The following is a 20,389-nucleotide window of genomic DNA, read 5'->3' as shown; positions in this document are numbered from 1 at the left end:
CCTCCCACACAATGGGAGTTCCCTTGGTCCTCTCTTTTCTCTCCCACTGTCGAAACCCTTTCCTCTGGACGACCCTCTAGACATTCCTACTCCAATGAAATCTAATACTAGTTTGATTTTGGTTTTGGTTAGCAATGCATCCTGGAACGCATATATATAGGTGGAGGCAGGTTTACTAGCCATTGTATTGTGTTGTAAATGCTCCTGGAAAGCCTACTTAGAATCACTGAAAAGCCTACATCGAAGAACACTAGAAAGCCTAGATTCGTTGACTGAAAAGGCTATTCAAATTCAGACTTTCAATCACTATTTGAAGTCAGACTAAAAAGGCTATTTAAAAGCCCAACAAAAAAGGCTAGATTAATCAATTCATCTATAAAAGTCTGTGTATGATACGATGGTGACATGAAAAATCACTAAAAAGGCTAGATGCTATAGCTGTACTGCACAAATGTACTTTTGCCAAAAAAAAATTGATAGAGTTTCCCCTATTTTTTTATATAATCCATACACAAAAATGACATGAATATATGACCACAATACAACATGTACAGGTACACAAATATATACCACTTTCATCTTAAACCATACACATGATCATATTAATAGTTCACACAGTCATTAATTATAGTCCATAAAGTCCAAAGTAGTCCATACAGTCCATAATAATAGTCCATACAGTCCAGAGTAATAGTCCATGCAATACATAAAAGACCATGCTAAAAGTCCACAAAATCCATAGTAGTCCATAATAGAATCTACCACTAGTCTACATGTGCCTCCTAGTCTTACCCTTGCCCTTACGAAGAGCGTCAGTGCCTAGAGTGTAACGGCTAGGCGAGCGTCGTCTACATGCTGCTGGCTATGAAGGCTGTGTCGAAGGAGCGTCGACGAGCTGAGACGTCCCAATCTCCTTGTGCCTCTGGTCCACCTCCTCGTCGTCCTCGTCCTCGTACGCTACGCCGTGGCCTATGGACCCTATATGTGCATGTCTAGACGAACCCAATCCTCCCATGCCTATAGAAGGAACGTGCACATCTCATTTCATGGCTATCCTGTAACCACAACATGCAGCCACACGACGTAGCCGACGTGCCAGTCTCTGTTGTACAAAATTCAGTCAACCGAAAGAATGTAACGTAATATTTTTTTCCTGGTTTTTTAGAAGCTTATGTCTAGGAAGTTACGCGTGTCGTTGTCACTGACTCTCGGACGGTGTTTCCTTGCAATGAAGAAGACAACGACAAGTTAGTAAGACATAAAATATGTGTGTTGGTATGCAACTAAACTGAGAAAACTAAGGCAATTGACTTACCACTCTATCCAAGATTGGTGCTGTCTCCACCTGCGTTCCTACACGAGTAGCTTGGTCGTACGCCGTGTCTTCATCGTCGGAGGACTCGATGTCAGCGTAGTCATCTTGTGTCCATTGTACCCTTAGCCTGCAATGTGTCATGGCTTGGTACCAAGCTTGGTAGCGTCTGTACTCATGGTTCATATGCGGCCCGTCGTTCTCATCCACGTTGGCTTCTAGGAGCTCCCACTGTTCTATGTATGAGTGGTGGTGCTGAGCCCAGTCAAAAATCTTCCTGTTCTTTTGACGATCAATCCTACAAGTCACGCACGTCATCGTTAGTGAAGTTTTTATAGGAAGTAATTCAAATTTCTAAAGAAAATTTCGGCAGAGTATCCCTTGTTTTTTTGATGCAAACCAAACACAAATATGACATCAATATATGCAATCCATACATGTACAGATATACAAATATATTCCACATTCATCTCAAACCATATCCATGACCATATGAAAAATGCACGAACATCATCATTACTTCAGCTCATATAGGAATTAAGGCAAATGGACTACAATGGGACAACTGAAATAGCAGGACACTTACTTGTGTAAGTCAACTGAAGTCGAGAACGGCTCTGGTGGCCAAAGTTGTCGTACATCGAATTGGCATGCAACTCTATGTGGCAGGTGGTACTCGACAACATAGAAGCAGATTAGAGGACACCCCATCCTATAGAGGTCGTCGTCCTACCCACACAACTAGCTCAACTAAAAAGGAAGTGCCCCCTCTACACCGTACGGCTCCCATGTAACCTGCAACAGTTCGAAACAAGATGTTAGATGCTATGCTAAACCATTTGAAACCAGCATGGGAAATAATATTTACTTACACTAGAGGCCGTCAGTGTGTCTAGCTCGTTCGTGAACTCAACGTACGCCCATTCTGACCTCACGTGCAGAACTCCAGCCTGATCCCAAAGGTAAGCAAACATCGGCCATCGACGTGGAGAAACCCCTGAGAACCAATCACGATGAGCCAGAACCATGAGCCCACATCCACAACTAGAGTAGGTACATGCTTCCGCCAAGTGAGGCTGAGGCTAAAGTTTGACGACGTGCCTCGCAAAGCTGCTAGTAAAGAAAGGCCAACACTGTAGAGCCCCAACTATACTGACCCACCTAGTCCCTGTCGGTGAGGCGGTGGACCCACATCCATGACGTAGTGTCCCCCATTGCGTTGGGGAAGAAAACACAGGCAAACAAGTGTAGGATCCACACCCTACATAAGTACTAAACTATCTCATCCTCTGCCTCGTCAGGGCACTGTGCAAACTCTTGTCGGAACTAGGAGATAAGAACACTAGGAGTATGACCTCCTTGCTCACCGCCAGGAACCTCACGCCCGAGGAAGGCCTCTACTCATGCTCTCCAACCTTTTGACCTGCATGAACTAGTCACTATGTTGCCATGAATCCTCAGACCTAGCATCTTCTGACTATCCTGGAGCGTAATTGTCATCTCTCTGAAAGACAAGTGAAAGTTGTGAGTCTCCGACTGTCACCTACATTGTAGGTAAAACAGGATTAGACGTCAGAAAGGCAAGTGAATAACCAATCTATAGGAAAGCAATGTTTCTGGATAATACCTATCAACCAGTGTAGTTATGGCCGCTGAGTTGAACGTGGGCAACCCACGGTGAACCTAAAAAGAGATGACATCTAGGCCAGCTCTTTGCAGGAAAGGAGTGTACCTGTCGTCGTACTGCATGTCTAAGAACCCTGTTGTGGGTTCTAGGACGAAGGATGGGAAGGTCCTGCATAGAATAAAACATGGTCTTCTGTTATTCCATGAACACATATATTCTTCTCATTACAATAATTTGAATCAAAAGGTATAGATTATTACCAGCCTCCCCCGCTATGAGACATCCTCGGTTTTGCTTGTCGAAGGCCGGGTCTAGCAAGTGGAATTGTGCCATCCTATAAAAAAAGAAAGTCATTGAAATGGAAATTCAATATACATTGAAACATAAAATTGAGACATACATAATTAATGGAAGCAATACGATAAATATGAAATAATGAACACAACCAATGGTCGCACCTCACTAATCTGCCAATGACACGTGCGTGAATTGTGGCCCAGTCTACCGCACTTGCCACACTTGTACTGCTCAGGGTTAGTAAGAAATAGGGTTCCTCTCCCACGCCTTGTTCTTCCGGGTATTTGATCCATAACCATCTTATGCCTCGTCCTCTTCTTAGATCCATGCTTGTTCCAACTGTAAGCTAGATCCACAATGTACTTTAGCCCGTCATATGGAGGCCACTCTCAAGGGTCTCGGTAAGGCACAAAGCGGGGGCTCCATGTGTGCACAAGCGTGTCGACACTGAACTTGTGAGGTATTGAAATCTCTAGTTTGCTTTTGGTGAATTGATGAAACCCTAAGTTCTAACCTAGTTTATCAAAGTGATTATGAGATAGGTAGCACTACTCCAAGTGATGAAGTAAATGAAGATCATGACATAATGATTGTGATGCCATGGTAATGGTCAAGTGCTTGGACTTGAAAAGAAGAAAGAGAAAAATGAAAGGCTCAAGGCAAACGTATAAGTGGTAGGAGCCATTTCATTTCGGTGATCAAGACACTTAGCGAGCGTGATTACATTTAGGATTGATAGCCATACTATTAAGAGGGGTGAAACTTGTATCGAAATGCGGTTATCAAAGTGCCATTAGATGCTCTAACTCATTGCATATGCATTTAGGATCTAGTGGAGTGCTAACACCCTTGAAAACATTTGTGAAAATATGCTAGCACATGTGCACAAGGTGATACACTTGGTGATTGGCACATTTGAGCAAGGGTAAAGAAGATAGGGTTGAAAATGAGTTAGTCACGCTGGTCACAGAGTGATCGGATGCGTCCGGTATGGCGACCGGACGCGTCCGGTATTAATGACCGGACTCTGGCTCAATGGAGTGACCGAACGCTGAGGAGTTACTGTTTAGCATCAGGTCAATGTGACGTAGCTTGGTACTAGATTTCAGAGAGCGACCGGATGCGTCTGGTGTGAACCAGCGAATCTCGGGTGTTCAGCGCTAAAATTGATCGGACTCTAGGAGCGTTCGGTCTGATGTGACTGGACGTGTCCGGTCGGCCCAGAGTGGCTGTGGGAGCTCTCTAGACTCGATCGGATGTTGCGTCTCCCACATTCGGTCTAATATGATTGGACGCGTCCGGTCGGCCTAGAGCGGCTCTGGGAGCTCTCTGGACTCGACCGGACGCTGAGTCTCCTATGTCCGGTCATTCACATCGAACGCGTCCGGTCATAGTTGAGTGTGGGACTCATGGCAGCAACGGATACTTCATTTGAATGGGACACATGGCGGTCAGGCAGTGACTAGACATAGGTGACCTGACGTGTTCGGTCACCCACGGGATGCATCCGGTGCACACGACCTACGTGTCCGATCGACACGCAGTTAGCCCAATAATTGAGCCAATGGCTCTTTTTTTTGGGTGTCTATAAATACCGTTTGGCTAGCTCTAGCTCACTCTCTTGGCCATTTGCATTGACATAGTAACCTCGTGAGCTTAGTCAAAGCCCTCCCACTCATCTCCATTATTGATTCATCATCTTTGTGAGATTGGGAGTGAATCCAAGTGCGGAGGATCATCGAGCAGAGGTTGGTGATTGTCTCTGGCTCCGATCATGGTGATTGTGAGGGGTTCTTGACCTTTCTTCGGCGGAGAGCCAAAAGATACTCTAGTAAATTGCTCATGGCTTGTGTGATCCTCATCTTATGTTGGTTGTATGGTACACTATTGAGGGTTTGGCATGTGATGCCAATTAGCACGTGAACCTCCAAGTGAGTGAATTGCCACAACGAGGACTAGCTTGCCAGCAAGCAAGTGAACCTCGGTAAAAAATTATTGTGTGATCATTTGATTCCGAGGTGATTGGTCTTCATTAGTATTCACTCTTATGATTGATTGGTTCATTCATCAACTCGGCAGTATAACCAACTTGCTCTCTCTCTCTCTCTCTTTATATTACCGCAAACTAGTTGTCAAGCTCTTTAGTGTATCTAGTCGTGATAGCTTGTTAGTTTGGTTAGTGTGGCTCTTTAGTTAGTCTTTGAGATCATACTAATTTAGTGTAGTGACATAGCTATTGTGTGGATAGAAACTATAGAAACTAGAATTGTGGTAGGTGGCTTGCAATTTTAGTAGGCTAGCGCAACACTTGCTTCGCCTCATAATTGTCTAACTAGTTTGCTAAGTGTTGTTGTAGAATTTTTTAATAGGCTATTCACCCCCTCTAGCCATTAGGACCTTTCAAGTGGTATCAGAGTCATGGTTACCATGATTTGAGGCCTAATAACCTTCGGTGTAAAAATGGCTCAAATCAACAATACCAAGAAGTCACCCCAATTTGATGGCTCAAACTATCCCTATTGGAAGGCTAAGATGACAACTTATATCAAGAAGCCCTTAAGCAAGCCTTTGATGAGCTCAATGCATCTCATGAGAGGCTAGAGGAAGTCCATGAGAAGTTTGTCAAGGCTCACAAGAAGCTTGAAAAAGCTCATTCCTCTTTGCTTGATGAGCAAAATGAGAAGAAGCATGTTGAGACATGTAATGTAGGCTTAACTTATGATCTAATTGATGAACCATTATATATGCCTATCATTGTTGCTCCCACTAACCCTTCTTGTAGCACTTCTACTTCCACCTCATCTAGTAGTGATGGTTTCACTTGTGATGTCTCACTAATGGTTGAGAATGAGACCCTAAAAAAGGTGGTCAATGAGCTCACTCACACCTTGGCTAAGGCCTATGGTGGTGAGGACCGCTTGCTTATGTGCTTGGGTAGCCAAAGAGCTTCTCTCTACAAAGAGGGATTGGGCTATACCCCCAAGAAAGACAAGACGGCCTTTGCTCCTAACAAGACTAGTTTTGTGAAGAACAATGGTCAGTTTTTGCACTAGTTGCAAGCAAGTTGGTCATAAAGAGCATGAATGCAAGAACAAGAGCAAAAATAGTAATGTATCCTCAATTAAGATGAATTCTTTCTATATGCTTACTAAGGGTACAAATGGTGTGAAAGCTAAGTTCATCAGCACACCATGGATGGGCTTAAAGAAGAAAGCTATTTGGGTGCCAAAGAGCTTGGTCACTAACCTTAAAGGACCCAAGCAAGTTTGGGTACCTAAAAAGAATTGATCTTCTTTTGTAGGTCAATTACAAAGCCAGAGGAAGGCATTGGGTTCTTGATAGTGGATGCACTCAACACATGACCGGTGATGCAAGAATGTTCAACTCAATCAACACCAATGGCAATGATGGTTATGATAGTATCACATTTGGTGACAATGGCAAAGGCAAGGTCAAATGGCTTGGTAAGATTGCAATATCTAATGACATGAACATTTTGAATGTGTTGCTAGTAGAGAGCTTGAATTTTAACTTGCTATCTATGGCTCAATTGTGTGATCTTAGATTCAAATACATATTTAGGGTAGATGATGTAGATATCATAAGTGTAGATGGCTCTAACTTGATCTTCAAAGGCTTTAGATATGAAAATCTATACTTGGTTGATTTGAATGCTAGTGAAGCTAAATTATCTACATGTTTGTTTACTAAGTCTAGCATGGGTTGGTTATGGCATAGAAGGCTTGGTCATGTTGGAATGAAACAGTTGAATAGATTGGTTAAGCATGACTTGGTTAGAGGCTTGAAAGATGTTGTGTTTGAGAAGGATAAGCTTTGTTGCTCTTGTCAAGCCAGCAAACAAGTTGGAAACACCCATCCTAAGAAAAGCATGATGATTACTAGTAAAGCATTTGAGTAATTATACATGGATTTGTTTGGGCCAACTCAATACACTAGCATTGGTGGTAACAAATATGGCTTTGTGATAGTGGATGATTATACTAGATACACTTGGATATTCTTTCTAGTGGACAAAAGTGATGTGTTTGCAACATTTAAATGATTTGTCAAATGCATACACAATGAGTTTGAAACAACCATCAAGAGAGTTAGAAGTGACAATTTGGAATTAGACATTAATTCTCGGCTAAGTACACTCCACAATCAAATGGCCTTGTTGAGAGGAAAACTAAAACACTTATTGATATGACAAGGTCTGATGAGGACATGACACCCATGCATATGACCATGTTTAGCGTATGGTATGGAGGGGTAGGAGAGCAGCAAGGGTTTCCAAGTCAAGAAGGAGGCCCAAGGCTAATTCGGTTTGAGTCCCCGACGTGGAGGCCCAAAGCAACTCAAGTTCGAGCCCATCTCAAAGTCCAGGACTAGTCTACCTTAAACTGGTCACCCAAGACGCATCTAGACTCTGTTTTCGACAATCCATATATGGATGGAAAGCTAATTAGACAAGGAAGCCAATGCAGGTGGTCTCACATCAAAAGCTCTTCGAAATCAATGGGAATCATCAAAACAATTCAGCGTCTAGAATCTGTCAGGGTGTTGCGACACCATCTTTTGGTCCATTGGACCGTGTATCATGTTTGGGCCCATTAGGGGGCACGTCCAGGGGGTGATGCCCAAGACTCTATAATTAGCAGTTGTTGCTCTCCTTAGGGTTTGGATTTTATTTAGTTCTTGATTTTCTCGTGAAACAGACATCGTTTTGCTGCAACTGTGCCGTCAAAGCTGCTTGCTATGAACCGGGGCCCTAGTTCTTGATCTTGTTCGCCTGTGGCGATTAGTCCTTTCAAATAAAGACATAAACTCCTTCTCGTTATCATAAGCCTCATATTTATTTACAATTTCAGATTGCGTTCATCCCGTTCTTGCTTGTGTTCTCGATTCGCTTGCAGGAAAGCCTTCTCGGTGAGGTCAATTGCGTTCGTGTGGTTGATAACCAACAGAGCAGTGGTGTAATGGTTGCGAGGGTCTGAATCAGTCTTGGTTCGAAGTCTAGATCGTGAATGTCGAGTCTCCACCAATCGACGCTATCGTACCTATCGAAAGATCAGGCCTCGTCTACATCAAGTGGTATCAGAGACCTTGTTGCCCGTTAGGTATACGGTATACCTTTGTTTTCCCCTTTAGATTGAATCTATTTTTGTATTACCTAAAGTCCAGAAGAAGCAAAAAAATACACCGCCACATATTCCTTGTCCTACAACCCCTTTGTGCCATAGCAATATTTTTTAATTTTAGTTTGCTTTATTGAATGGTTGTCCCTTGTTATGTCGTTGTGTTCGTCATTTTAGGTTTTGTTCTAGATCTTTAGTTCTTTACTACTCAGTCATGTTTTTTTGTGTTTAAGAAAAAGAAAATGTGTTGCTGTTGTTTTCGGAGAGAAAAAAAAGAGGCCATCAGGTTTACCATCCATATATGTGAGAACGTGTGATCATTAGAAGGAAAAGAAATAGGAAATATGCAGTAGCACGTGAAGGAGAAGAGAAAGAATAGGAAGCTTGCATTCAATTTGGATTCTTCCTTGGCATACACGTTTGGTTTTTGGATAGCTACTTTTGGAAGCTTGGACATCATGCTACCTTTGATCCTTAGGATTTGAGTCTTGCGTCTCATTAGTTTGTATACTGCAAGATATATTTGAAGCTTGTACCTTGCGGCACTCCTAGTAAAAGAGAATAAAGAAAGAAATAAAAAAAGCAAAAGGCAATACATGCAAGAAAAAAAGACGCACAGAAAAGGGCAAAGAGGTGAAAAAAGAGCCGCACCTAATAAAAAAAGAAGAGCAAAGAAAAAAAATCAGAAGTGCTTGCATCATGTTTAGTCCTTGTGCTGAGATATTGTTGCTTGTTGAACTAGGTCTAGGACGAGTCTAGGCTGGCGACATAGACTAGCTTAGGGCTACTTTTTAATCTTGCAATTTTTGAATTAAATTATTGCTATTCCTTGCTACTATATTGTGCCTATCCAAGATCCACTTTCTTCTAACTAAGTACAGGTTCGCCTTGCAATTGTTATACTCAAGCTACAACGGTATCACAGTCACTGACCGATTGCGCCGCCTGTTGCTTTGGTAAGAATACTTATAAGACCATGGTAAGACGCTTGAGAGTTGAGTGCCTTGTTTTTCCTTATCCACAACCTAAGTAGTTGATAGGGATAATACTTTTGTGTTGTCTTTTGCTGTCTTCTAACAATGACAGGTTGTTCATATCCACTGACTTATGATGGTATAGCTGCTGATGAGTACATGGAGTGGGAAATTGCCATCGATAACATATTTGCTACTCGCTTTATGTGTCCAAGGAGGAAGGTAAAAAATGCAGCTAGTGTTTTGCGGCGTTCTGCTTTATCTTGGTGGGAGTCTTTAGATCCTTCTGATAAACCTCAAACTTGGAATGATATGAAACTTCTTATGCGAGAAACCTTTGTTAATCCACCTCCTATTTTGACTTCATATGATAAGATGCACCATTTAGAGGAATAGTCTGTTGTTATTCCTCTTGCTATGACTAACCTTCTGTAGGATAATGTACATAAGCGAGAGGATGACATGGATGAAAATGAGGAGCTCACAACCTCATATGCAAATTCAGAACCATCACTTCACAATGCACCTATTACTTCTGCTGAGAATACAGGTAATGCCCATGATGCTACACTCACGGAAGGTGAGAATTGTTTGAATGTACGAAATTTTTCCACAACCCATGCTTTCATAGAGCAATTGTTAGTGGAACTCTCTCTTGATTTATCTTTGTCCCATGATAATTTGCTTGATGTTCCTTGTGATAAAGATGAATTGGTTGATGATGCTTCAGTTTTACATGTTTTGGAACCAACCACTTGTGCTGAAAATAAACATGTTATTCATATTGCTACGAAAACTGACGAGCTAAAACTGTTATCTTCTTTACATACTTTGGGTTACATTGAATTTGATGTTTTATGTAACCTAGATTGTTTGGAGGAGAGCCTTTTTAAATATGCTGATTTGCCTTGGTTTTCTAAACACACATATCATGTTATTAGCAAATATAACAACAAAGGACAATATATGATACATCAAGTATACGTTCGTAGTAATATGAATTCTCCTTTTGTTGTACAAGATTATGATCGTTTAGAGGGCAACCATAATAATACAAACATTTTCTCATGTTCCTCAAAGAAACAAGTTCACTTCCAAGAAGGGAAGCATTGTTGGTTGCTACCTATGTATGCTAGACCATCTATTCCTGCATTGTCTTTGGTTAGTTCTAATTTTTTGCAGGATAGTGTTGACATATATCGTGTGCATTTGGATCATGGAGTCTACATGCTTGCTAAAAATTTTATATGAGATGACATGCTAGAAACTTGGAAACATGGTCATATTCATTTTCACAATTATTTTAGTTTCCTTTGTCTTCGCAACCCCGTTCTCCTTTATGTTGTGCAGGATCAGTTTCAAGCACAATCGACGCCAAGCACGGCTTTTCGTCAAGAAGGGGAGGATGATGAGGACATGACACCCATGCATATGACCATGTTTGGTGCATGGTATGGAGGGGTAGGAGACCAGCAAGGGTTTCCAAGTCAAGAAGGAGGCCCAAGGATAATTCGATTCGTGTCCCTGAGGTGGAGGCCCAAAACAACTCAAGTTAGAGCCCTTCTCGAAGTCCAGGACCAGTCTGCCTTAAACTAGTCACCCAGGACGTATCTAGACTCTGTTTTCGACGATCCATATATGGATGGAAAGCTAATTAGACAAGGAAGCCAATGCAGGTGGTCTCACATCAAAAGCTCTTCAAAATCAATGGGAATCTTTTTAGGCCGAAGCTATCAACATGACTTGCTATTGTAGCAACAGCCTCTATTGTCACCCATTAAAAGAAAAGACACCATATGAGCTCTTGAATGGTAGAAAGCTCAACATTGCATAGTTTTGGGTCTTTGGTTGCAAATGCTATATCTTGAAGAAAGGCACTAGATTAGACAAGTTTGACAAGAAATGTGATGAATGATTACTACTTGGTTATTCTACTACAAGCAAAGCATATAGAGTTTGGAATTTGGATAGTGGTACTCTTGAGGAAGTTCATAATGTTGAATTTGATGAAACTAAGGGTTCACAAGAAGAGAATGAGAACTTGGAAGATGTTAGTGGCATTCAACTTTCAAATGCCATGAGGAACATGCATGTTGGTGAATTGAGGCCTAGACAAGTGAATGATGATGAAGATAATCAAGTGCAAGTGCTCTCTAACTGAAATATGCAAGATGATACAAATCAATCTAGTACAAGTGGCTCCCATGATAATGAACAAGATCAAGTTGCTAGTGCATCATCTCAACCCAAGGATCAAGCAAGTGCAAGCAATCAAGTTCCAATCCTTCAACCAACCAATACTGCAAGAGATCATCCATTGGACACTATCATTGGTTATATTTCAAGAGGTGTGCAAACTAGATCAAGATTGGCTTCATTTTGTGAGTATTTCTTATTTGTGTCATCTATTGAACCAAAGATGATAGATGAAGCATTGAAGGATGTTGATTGGGTGAATGTTATGCATGAAAAATTAAATAACTTCACAAGAAATCAAGTATGGGAATTAGTAGAGAGACCAAAGGGATACAATGTGATTGGAACCAAATAGGTCTTTAGAAACAAGCAAGATCAAGATGGGATTGTAGTAAGGAACAAAGTAAGATTGGTAGCACAAGGATATACACAAGTTGAAGGTCTTGACTTTAGAGAAACATATGCCCTGGTTGCTAGATTGGAAGCAATTAGAATCTTGCTAGCCTATGCTTGTGCCCACAACATCAAACTCTATCAAATGGATATGAAGAGTGCATTTCTCAATGGTTACATCAATGAAGAAGTATATGTTGAGAAACCTCCCAGTTTTGAAGATGACAAGAAGCCTGACCATGTGTACAAGTTGAAGAAGGCATTGTATGACTTGAAGCAAGCACCTAGAGCATGGTATGAGAGATTGAGGGACTTTCTACTCTCTAAAGGGTTCATGATAGGCAAGGTTGACACCACTCTTTTCATCAAGAAGATTGGAAAAGATTTATTCGTGTTGCAAATCTATGTTGATGACATCATATTTGGATCAACCAATCAAGACTATTGTGAAGAATTTGGAAATATGATGGCTAATGAGTTTTAAATATCCATGATTGGAGAGTTAAGTTACTTCCTTGGTCTTCAAATCAAGCAATTGAAGAATGGTACATTTGTGAGTCAAAGCAAGTATATCAAGGACATGATCAAGAAGTTTGGCATGAGTGATAGCAAAGCTATTAGTACACCAATGGGAACAAATAGCAACTTGGATAGTGATGCAAGTGGCAATATGGTGGATCAAAAATTGTATCAGTCTATGATTGGAAGCCTACTTTATGTGACCGCATCAAGGCTAGATGTCATGTTTAGTGTATGCATGTGTGTAAGATATCAAGCCTCATCAAGAGAAATTCATTTGAAGGCTACAAAGAGAATATTGAGGTACTTGAAGCATACACAAAATATTGGTTTGTAGTATCCCAAAGGAGCAAAGTTTGAGCTAGTTAGTTACTCCGATGAGGAATATGTAGGATGCAAAGTTGAAAGGAAGAGCACCTCGGGCATATGTCAATTGTTGGGAATATCACTTGTTTCATGGTCATCAAAGAAGTAAAATAGTGTTGCATTATCAACCGTCGAAGCCGAATACATATCCGCCGGTAGTTGTTGTGCACAAATACTTTGGATGAAGGCCACCTTGAATGACTTTAGAATCAAGTTCAAGAAAGTGACATTGCTATGTGACAATGAGAGTGCAATCAAGTAAACCAACAATCCGGTTCAACATGCAAGAACAAAGCACATTGATGTCCGTCACCATGTCATAAGAGATCACCAACAAAAAGGGGACATTTGCAATGAGAGTGTAGGCACCGAAGATCAACTTGCCAATATATTCACCAAGCCATTAGATGAGAAAAGATTTTGCAAGCTAAGGAATAAGTTGAACATATTGGATTTCTCAAATATGTGTTGATGCACCCCCACTCATATGACATGCCTCTCCTTCGAGCAATCCAAGGTAAAAGTTGATTGGCATGGCATACATCCTTGCTAAGGACATGTTTAGTGCATCTAGACATCTTTCACATTTGATAGGCTCATTCATGAAAATCAAATGATTTTGATGTTTGTATGGTACCATTATTGCTTCTATGCTTAAATTGGTCTAGTGGTAGCATATGACATGTTTGTGGGCTTATAAACCTAGTGTTTGATCTAGAAAATAAGCTATAAGTGTTTAACTCAACATGGTACAAGATAACCCTTATTTGGAGGTGTGAAGAAGCTTGTCCTTGGATCAAACCGAGTTAAATGTCTTTGGCACCTATTCTAGATTGAACCAAATTTGGGAAAATGATCCTTACCCCATTGATTGACATTGATAATCTAAACCTATCTACATTTTTGAATCTTTGTGGTCATTGATGACAAAGGGGGAGAAAAACAAAGATATAAGTGTTAAGGGAAGAAATAGTGTACTAAGATAGTGAAAAGACAATAAGAGAGACAATTTGACATAGGGGGAGAGATATGACAAAGGAAAGGGATCAATTAAAATTTTGAGCACACAAGTAAGGGGAGCAAGCTCATGAACTTGTATGGTGCATTTGAATGTGCATTTCATATATTTGCTTGCATGACATAAGTTTTAAATTTCAATATTCATGCTTGTGTGGTGTATGCTAGTTGTAGGTTTGGATGATGAAATGAAAAACTAGCATGCATAGGTTAAAGTAACTAGACTCATGCTCACATTATGAAAACTAGATCCTTACTTCTAATGTTGATCTCATAGGGTATTCTAGTTTTTATGTATGTCTAGTTACTAATGGTGCTAAGGATGGTATATTGGTGCGCTCCGATTGGTATCACGCTTCAAAGGTCCATCTTTTATACCTTAGCATCATTTAGTAGACATTGTCTCCTATATTTCCTATCTAAGCATATGTGCAAGCTACAATCTAAACTCTTAGCACATATGTAGGGGGAGCAATTGCTACCATTTGGGATTCATGAAACTTGTCCATATCCTTTTACACATGGTGAATATGCTTGGGCAAGCAACATGGATTCAATTGAATTTCAATTCATATCTTTGTCTAAGGGTTGTCATCAATTATCAAAAAGGAGGAGATTGAAAGCTATAGTTTGGTTTTGGTGAATTGATGAAACCCTAAGTGCTAACCTAGTTTATCAAAGTGATTATGAGATAGGTAGCACTACTCCAAGTGATGAAGCAAATGAAGATCATGACATGATGATTGTGATGCCATGGTAATGATCAAGTGCTTGGATTTGAAAAGAAGAAAGAGAAAAATAAAAGGCTCAAGGCAAAGGTATAAGTGATAGGAGCCATTTCATTTCGATGATCAAGACACTTAGCGAGTGTGGTCACATTTAGGATTGATAGCCGTACTATTAAGAGGGGTAAAACTCGTATCGAAATACGGTTATCAAAGTGCCACTAGATACTCTAACACACTGCATATGCATTTAGGATCTAGTGGAGTGCTAACACCCTTGAAAACATTTGTGAAAATATGCTAACACATGTGCACAAGGTGATACACTTAGTGGTTGGCATATTTGAGTAAGGGTAAAGAAGATAGAGTTGAAAATGAGTTAGTCGCGCTGGCCACAAAGTGACCGGACGCGTCCGGTATGGCGACCGGACGCGTTCAGTATTAATGATTGGACTCTAGCTCAGTGGAGTGACCGGACACTAAGGAGTTACTATTCAGTGTCCGGTCAATGTGACATAGCTTGGTACTGGATTTCAGAGAGCGACCGGACGCATCCGGTGTGAACTAGCGAGTCTCGGGTGTTCAGCACTAAAATTGATCGAACTCTGGGAGCATCTGGTTTGATGTGACCGGACGCATCCGGTCAGCCCAGAGTGGCTATGGGAGCTCTCTGGACTCGATCGGATGCTACGTCTCCCACATCCGGTCGGCCCAGACCGGCTCTAGGAGCTCTCTTGACTCGACCGGACACAAAGTCTCCTGCGCCCGGTCGTTCACACCGGACGCGTCCGGTCTCTGTTGAGTGTGGGACTCATGGCAGTAATGGCTACTTCATTTGAATAGGACACATGGTGGTCAGGCAGCGACTGGACACGTCCGGTGCACATGACCTACGCGTCCGGTCGACGCACAGTCAGCCCAATAATTGAGCCAACGGCTCTATTGTTTGGGGGTGTCTATAAATACTGTTCAGCTGGCTCTAGCTCACTCTCTTGGCCATTTGCATTGACATAGTAACCTTGTGAGCTTAGTTAATGCCCTCCCACTCATCTCCATCAATGATTCATCATTTTTGTGAGATTGGGAGTGAATCCAAGTGTATTACTTGAGTGTTTGCATCTAGAGGCACTTAGTGTTCATGTTTTGCCGTGGGATTCTCTTGTTACTCTTGGTGGTTGCCGCCACCTAGATGGCTTGGAGCAGCGAGGATCATCGAGCGGAGGTTGGTGATTGTCTCCAGCTCTGATCATGGTGATTGTGAGGGGTTCTTGACCTTTCCCCGATGGAGAGTCAAAAGGTACTCTAGTAAATTGCTCGTGGCTTGTGTGATCCTTATCTTGTGTTGGTTGTATGGCACCCTATTGAAGGTTTGGTGTATGATGCCAATTAGCGCGTGAACCTCCAAGTGATTGAATCACCACAACGAGGACTAGCTTGCCGGCAAGCAAGTGAACCTCGGTAAAAAATCATTGTGTCATCATTTGATTCCAAGGTGATTAGTATTCATTGATATTCACTCTTGAGATTGATTGGTTCGTTCATCAACTCGACGATATAACCAACTTTCTCTCTCTCTCTCTCTCTCTCTCTCTTTACATTACCGCAAACTAGTTGTCAAGCTCTTTAGTGTAGCTAGTCGTGAGAGCTTGTTAGTTTGGTTAGTGTGGCTCTTTAGTTAGTCTTTGAGAGCATACTAACTTAGTGTAGTGACATAGCCATTGTGTGGATAGAAACTATAGAAACTAGAATTGTGGTATGTGGCTTGCAATTTTAGTAGGCTAGCACGACACTTGCTTCGTCTCCTAATTGTCTAACCGGTTTGCTAAGTGTTGTTGTAGATTTTTTAATAGGCTATTCATCCCCCTCTAGCCATTAGGACCTTTCAGGTATCCTGCCCTCGATATCATAGTTGTGATGCCTAGCTGCTGCCACCAAATGAGAACATAGAAAGTGGTACTACATTGGTTTACCACAAGTGCATGAGAAATCTTGGAGGACTACCACATGCATCCTAGACTCTTGGACCTCACCGTCAAACGTTGTACCACCCCTATGCTTGACCTGATAAGTCCTTGTGGCTTGGTCAAAACATGTAATCTAATGTGTGCCGACCCTTTCATTTGCCTTCTCTAGGTGTGCCTTTGGTTTTGGAGCCCATATCTCTCCATCACTCTGCAACTACATTGCATGGGTGTGTTTATCGTTCAACCAAGCAACAAGCTTGTAGAAGGTGAATTGCATGATAGCATTCATGGGCATACCACGTATCCCCGACAGCAACTTATTGAATGACTCGGCCATGTTGCTGCACTAAAACTCGTACCTCCATCCACCGACGTTAGGAGCTCTTGTCCATTTCTCCAAATCTCTCATCAAACCTGTGAGCCATTGTCTACCTTCTACATTTGATGCAGTTCTGACCTGCTTCAACTTTTCTAAAAGTACTTGTCCTCAAGCTGTCGAGCAGCCTCCTAGAACAGATCAAAGTTATCCTTCACACCATCCTTTCGAAGTAGATTCTCGATAAAGTGCCGAGTACACTAACGATGGTGCAAAGGTGCATACCCCTTTATCTGTTCTCACACTGCATTAAGTATGCCCTGGTGCCTATCAGATATGATGCCAACCTCCCTACCAGGCCCAACCACATGTATCTGGACTGGCCTCAAGAACCATCCCCAATTGTCATTGTTCTTCTCAACCAAAGCAAATGCCAAAGGAACCAACTTGTTGTTTGCATCATAGGATATGACTATAAGAAGTGTACCCTGGTACTTGCCAATCTAGAATGTACCATTAATGGAGAAGACAAGACGGCAGTGTCTAAAGGCCTCGACACACTGAGGGAAGCACTAGAAAGCATGAAAGAATATCTACCTCCCACCCTTCCATGCAGTTGGTTTTGGGATGTACTCATAATGCATGCCTGGATTCACCGCTTTGATTGCATTAAAAAATACTGGTAGCTGCTCGTACCTATCCTTCTAGTCTCCATACATCATCTTCCATGCACGCTGCTTAGCCCTCCAAGCTTTACCATACGTTATCACATAACCTCCATACAACGCCTCAACGGTCCTTATAATTATCCTAACCTTCATGTTGGGTTCTCCTTGTAATATTTCCATCAACCACTTGGCAATAAGGGTAGATGTCCACTGCCGATGCTTCAATGTGAGCACATGTTCAGCACAAGTGTGTGGCCCGACAACTTTTGTGATCTTTCACTTTCCGGTGACCTTTTGCTTCCTTGCATAAACCCTCCATTAGCAGCGTTCCTTGTCACAAACAACTATATAATGCCGCTCCACATATGAATGCAGGACCTTGTAAGATCTTTTGCGTATCACTGTAAACTACTGCAACCACCTCTTCAATACAGGGAGGTCCTTGAAAACCCTCCCCTTCTCAATTACCATGCTAGGGCCAGCCTTAGGAGCTTCTAGCAGCTCATCATCCCATCCTTCTACAAATGCCAGATCGGAATGAGTAAGATCGCTGAACTCATGAACTCTTGGATCACGATGGCCAGGGAAGATATGCCTCAGCATCTCAACGTCACTCTCCATCAGCTCTCCAACAGGATGATCATCATCAGAATCAATAGCCCTTGCGATCTCATATGGCTCTGAATCATACATAATTTCAATATTATTGGAGGCACGGAATCCATCTCCACAATGCACTTGCGCAGCAACAGGAGGTACATCCACATTATTGGGAATGTCTCCTTCACCATAAACAGAAATACGAGGAAAGAATGAGAAAAATGGATGAAGGGATGGGGGTAAGCTCCAAAGAAGGATGTGGATAAGACACTTACTCAGATGATTCTGTGTCAAAGGGATCTCCTGAGGAGGATCTGCCACAACATCATGAGTTCGATAATCATCTCCAACTGCCTCAGAAATATGGACCCCATTGGGGCGGATTGGGCATCGAGAACCATAGGCGCAACCTCCGCATCCATATCAGGTTCTAGGATGGGAGGGTCAAAGTGTGCCTGCTAACCCATTTTTGGGGAAAACCCATGAGGGATGCGATCAAGTACCACTCGACGCACAACCACGTCCAAACTTTGGAACTAGCTCTTCATAGCCGATCTCACATAGTTCTCCCACTGATTCGCACACCCAATTCAGATCATCTTCCTTAGGATGTTGGAAGGGGAACCTAGGTGAAGTACACCCTCAACTACGATGCCATCATCATTATCATCATCATCATCTCCATGGCAATATAGCTCCTCCTGAGTCATTGCAACCAACTCACTAAATGAAGGTTTCTCATTGAATAACACAAGCATGCTTTTCATGTCAACAAACTCAACATATCCATAGCGTTCTCTTTCCACGGTGCCTCCATGATATATGCTCACTAGGTTGTCCATCTAGTTCATACACATACCGAAACACATTTCCTTTAGTCCAATATAAATGAAACATATAAGTACAAGGTCTCTAGTACGTAATAACTAACCAAATAGATACTATCAATTCACTACTAACTACTAAGTACTACTAACTAACTATGTCAAGTAACTATCTAACTAACTATGTAACTAACTATATAAGTATTTAACTATCTATCTTACTAACTATATAACTATGTAACTAACTATATATCTAACTATGTAAAGTATCCATCAATCAACCTATCAATCTAAATATCTTTCTACCTATCTAAATCACTACCACACTAACTAACTAATAAGCATTGTTAAATAAGAACAAAATTGAAAAACTAATGTACCTCGAGTGTAGGGGAGGCACAACTGGTCGATAGGAGGTAGAGACGGCTGATGGGGAAGTTACCGTACGCCCACACGTGCTCGAGGCCAGCAACCAGAGCGGCCAAGCAGGCAGGGGTGGGCGGTCATAGGAGGCCTGCAACCGGCACCCCGCTACCGATCCACGGCCCCCGCTGCCCCTATGGAGCGGGCAAGGGAGGGCAACGCAGCAAGGGCTGGCACGATCACGATCGTCTGGGTTTGACGACAGGGAGGGCGACGCAGCAGTCATGGGCGGGGCGCGGCACAGTGTGGCTCTATGCATGGGGCAGGGATGGGCGGCGCTCTCAGCCGGCGTGTGGGGCTCCATGGCCTAGGGCATGTGCGGGGATGGGTGGAGCTGAGCGTGGCTAGACGGCGCATGGCTGGCCACAGTGCCAGTGCTCGAGGCAGGGCGGCACGACGAGGAGTAGTGTCAAGCAGCGTCGGGCGGTTGACAGAAAGAGGGGTGAGAGAGAACGGGAGAGGAAGAGAGGAGAGAAAGGAAGAGAGAAAGAAAACGGACCCACCTGTAAGGCAGGATCTGCGCCAAGATCTTTGGCGCCGTGCTGCCTGCCTGTTCGCCACCATGTTTGCGTCGACGCCTACGTGGCCCTGAAACCTAGACGTCAAATATGCTAGCGTCGAGACGTATTAACTCGGCGCCAATTAACCTGGCACAGAGCTAAGGGTATATATTTTGAAAGCATAACTCCAGGAACAGATTTGTGAAAAACTTTCGAAAATGGGGCAAAAAACAAAATATTCGGCCTATGTCTATACCTTCCTGTTTGATCAAAGATGCTAAAATTTAGCAATGTGCTTAAAACATGAATTAATTTCAAAACTAATTATATAAGCAGTAACTAATTGTTGAGACGAATCTATTAATCCTAATTAACTTATAATTAGCTTAGATAATGCTATAGTAAACATGGGCTAATTAGGATTAATAGATTTGTCTCACCAATAAGCCACCGCTTATGCAATTGTTGAAATTTAGTTCACGTTTGGTCCTTCTAAATAGCATCCAAATATGATGTTAATTTCTAGCAAC

The sequence above is a fragment of the Miscanthus floridulus genome, chromosome 4, assembly GCF_019320115.1.
Source record: "Miscanthus floridulus cultivar M001 chromosome 4, ASM1932011v1, whole genome shotgun sequence".
Taxonomy (NCBI): Eukaryota; Viridiplantae; Streptophyta; class Magnoliopsida; order Poales; family Poaceae; genus Miscanthus; species Miscanthus floridulus.
This window is presented reverse-complemented; position numbering follows the sequence as displayed.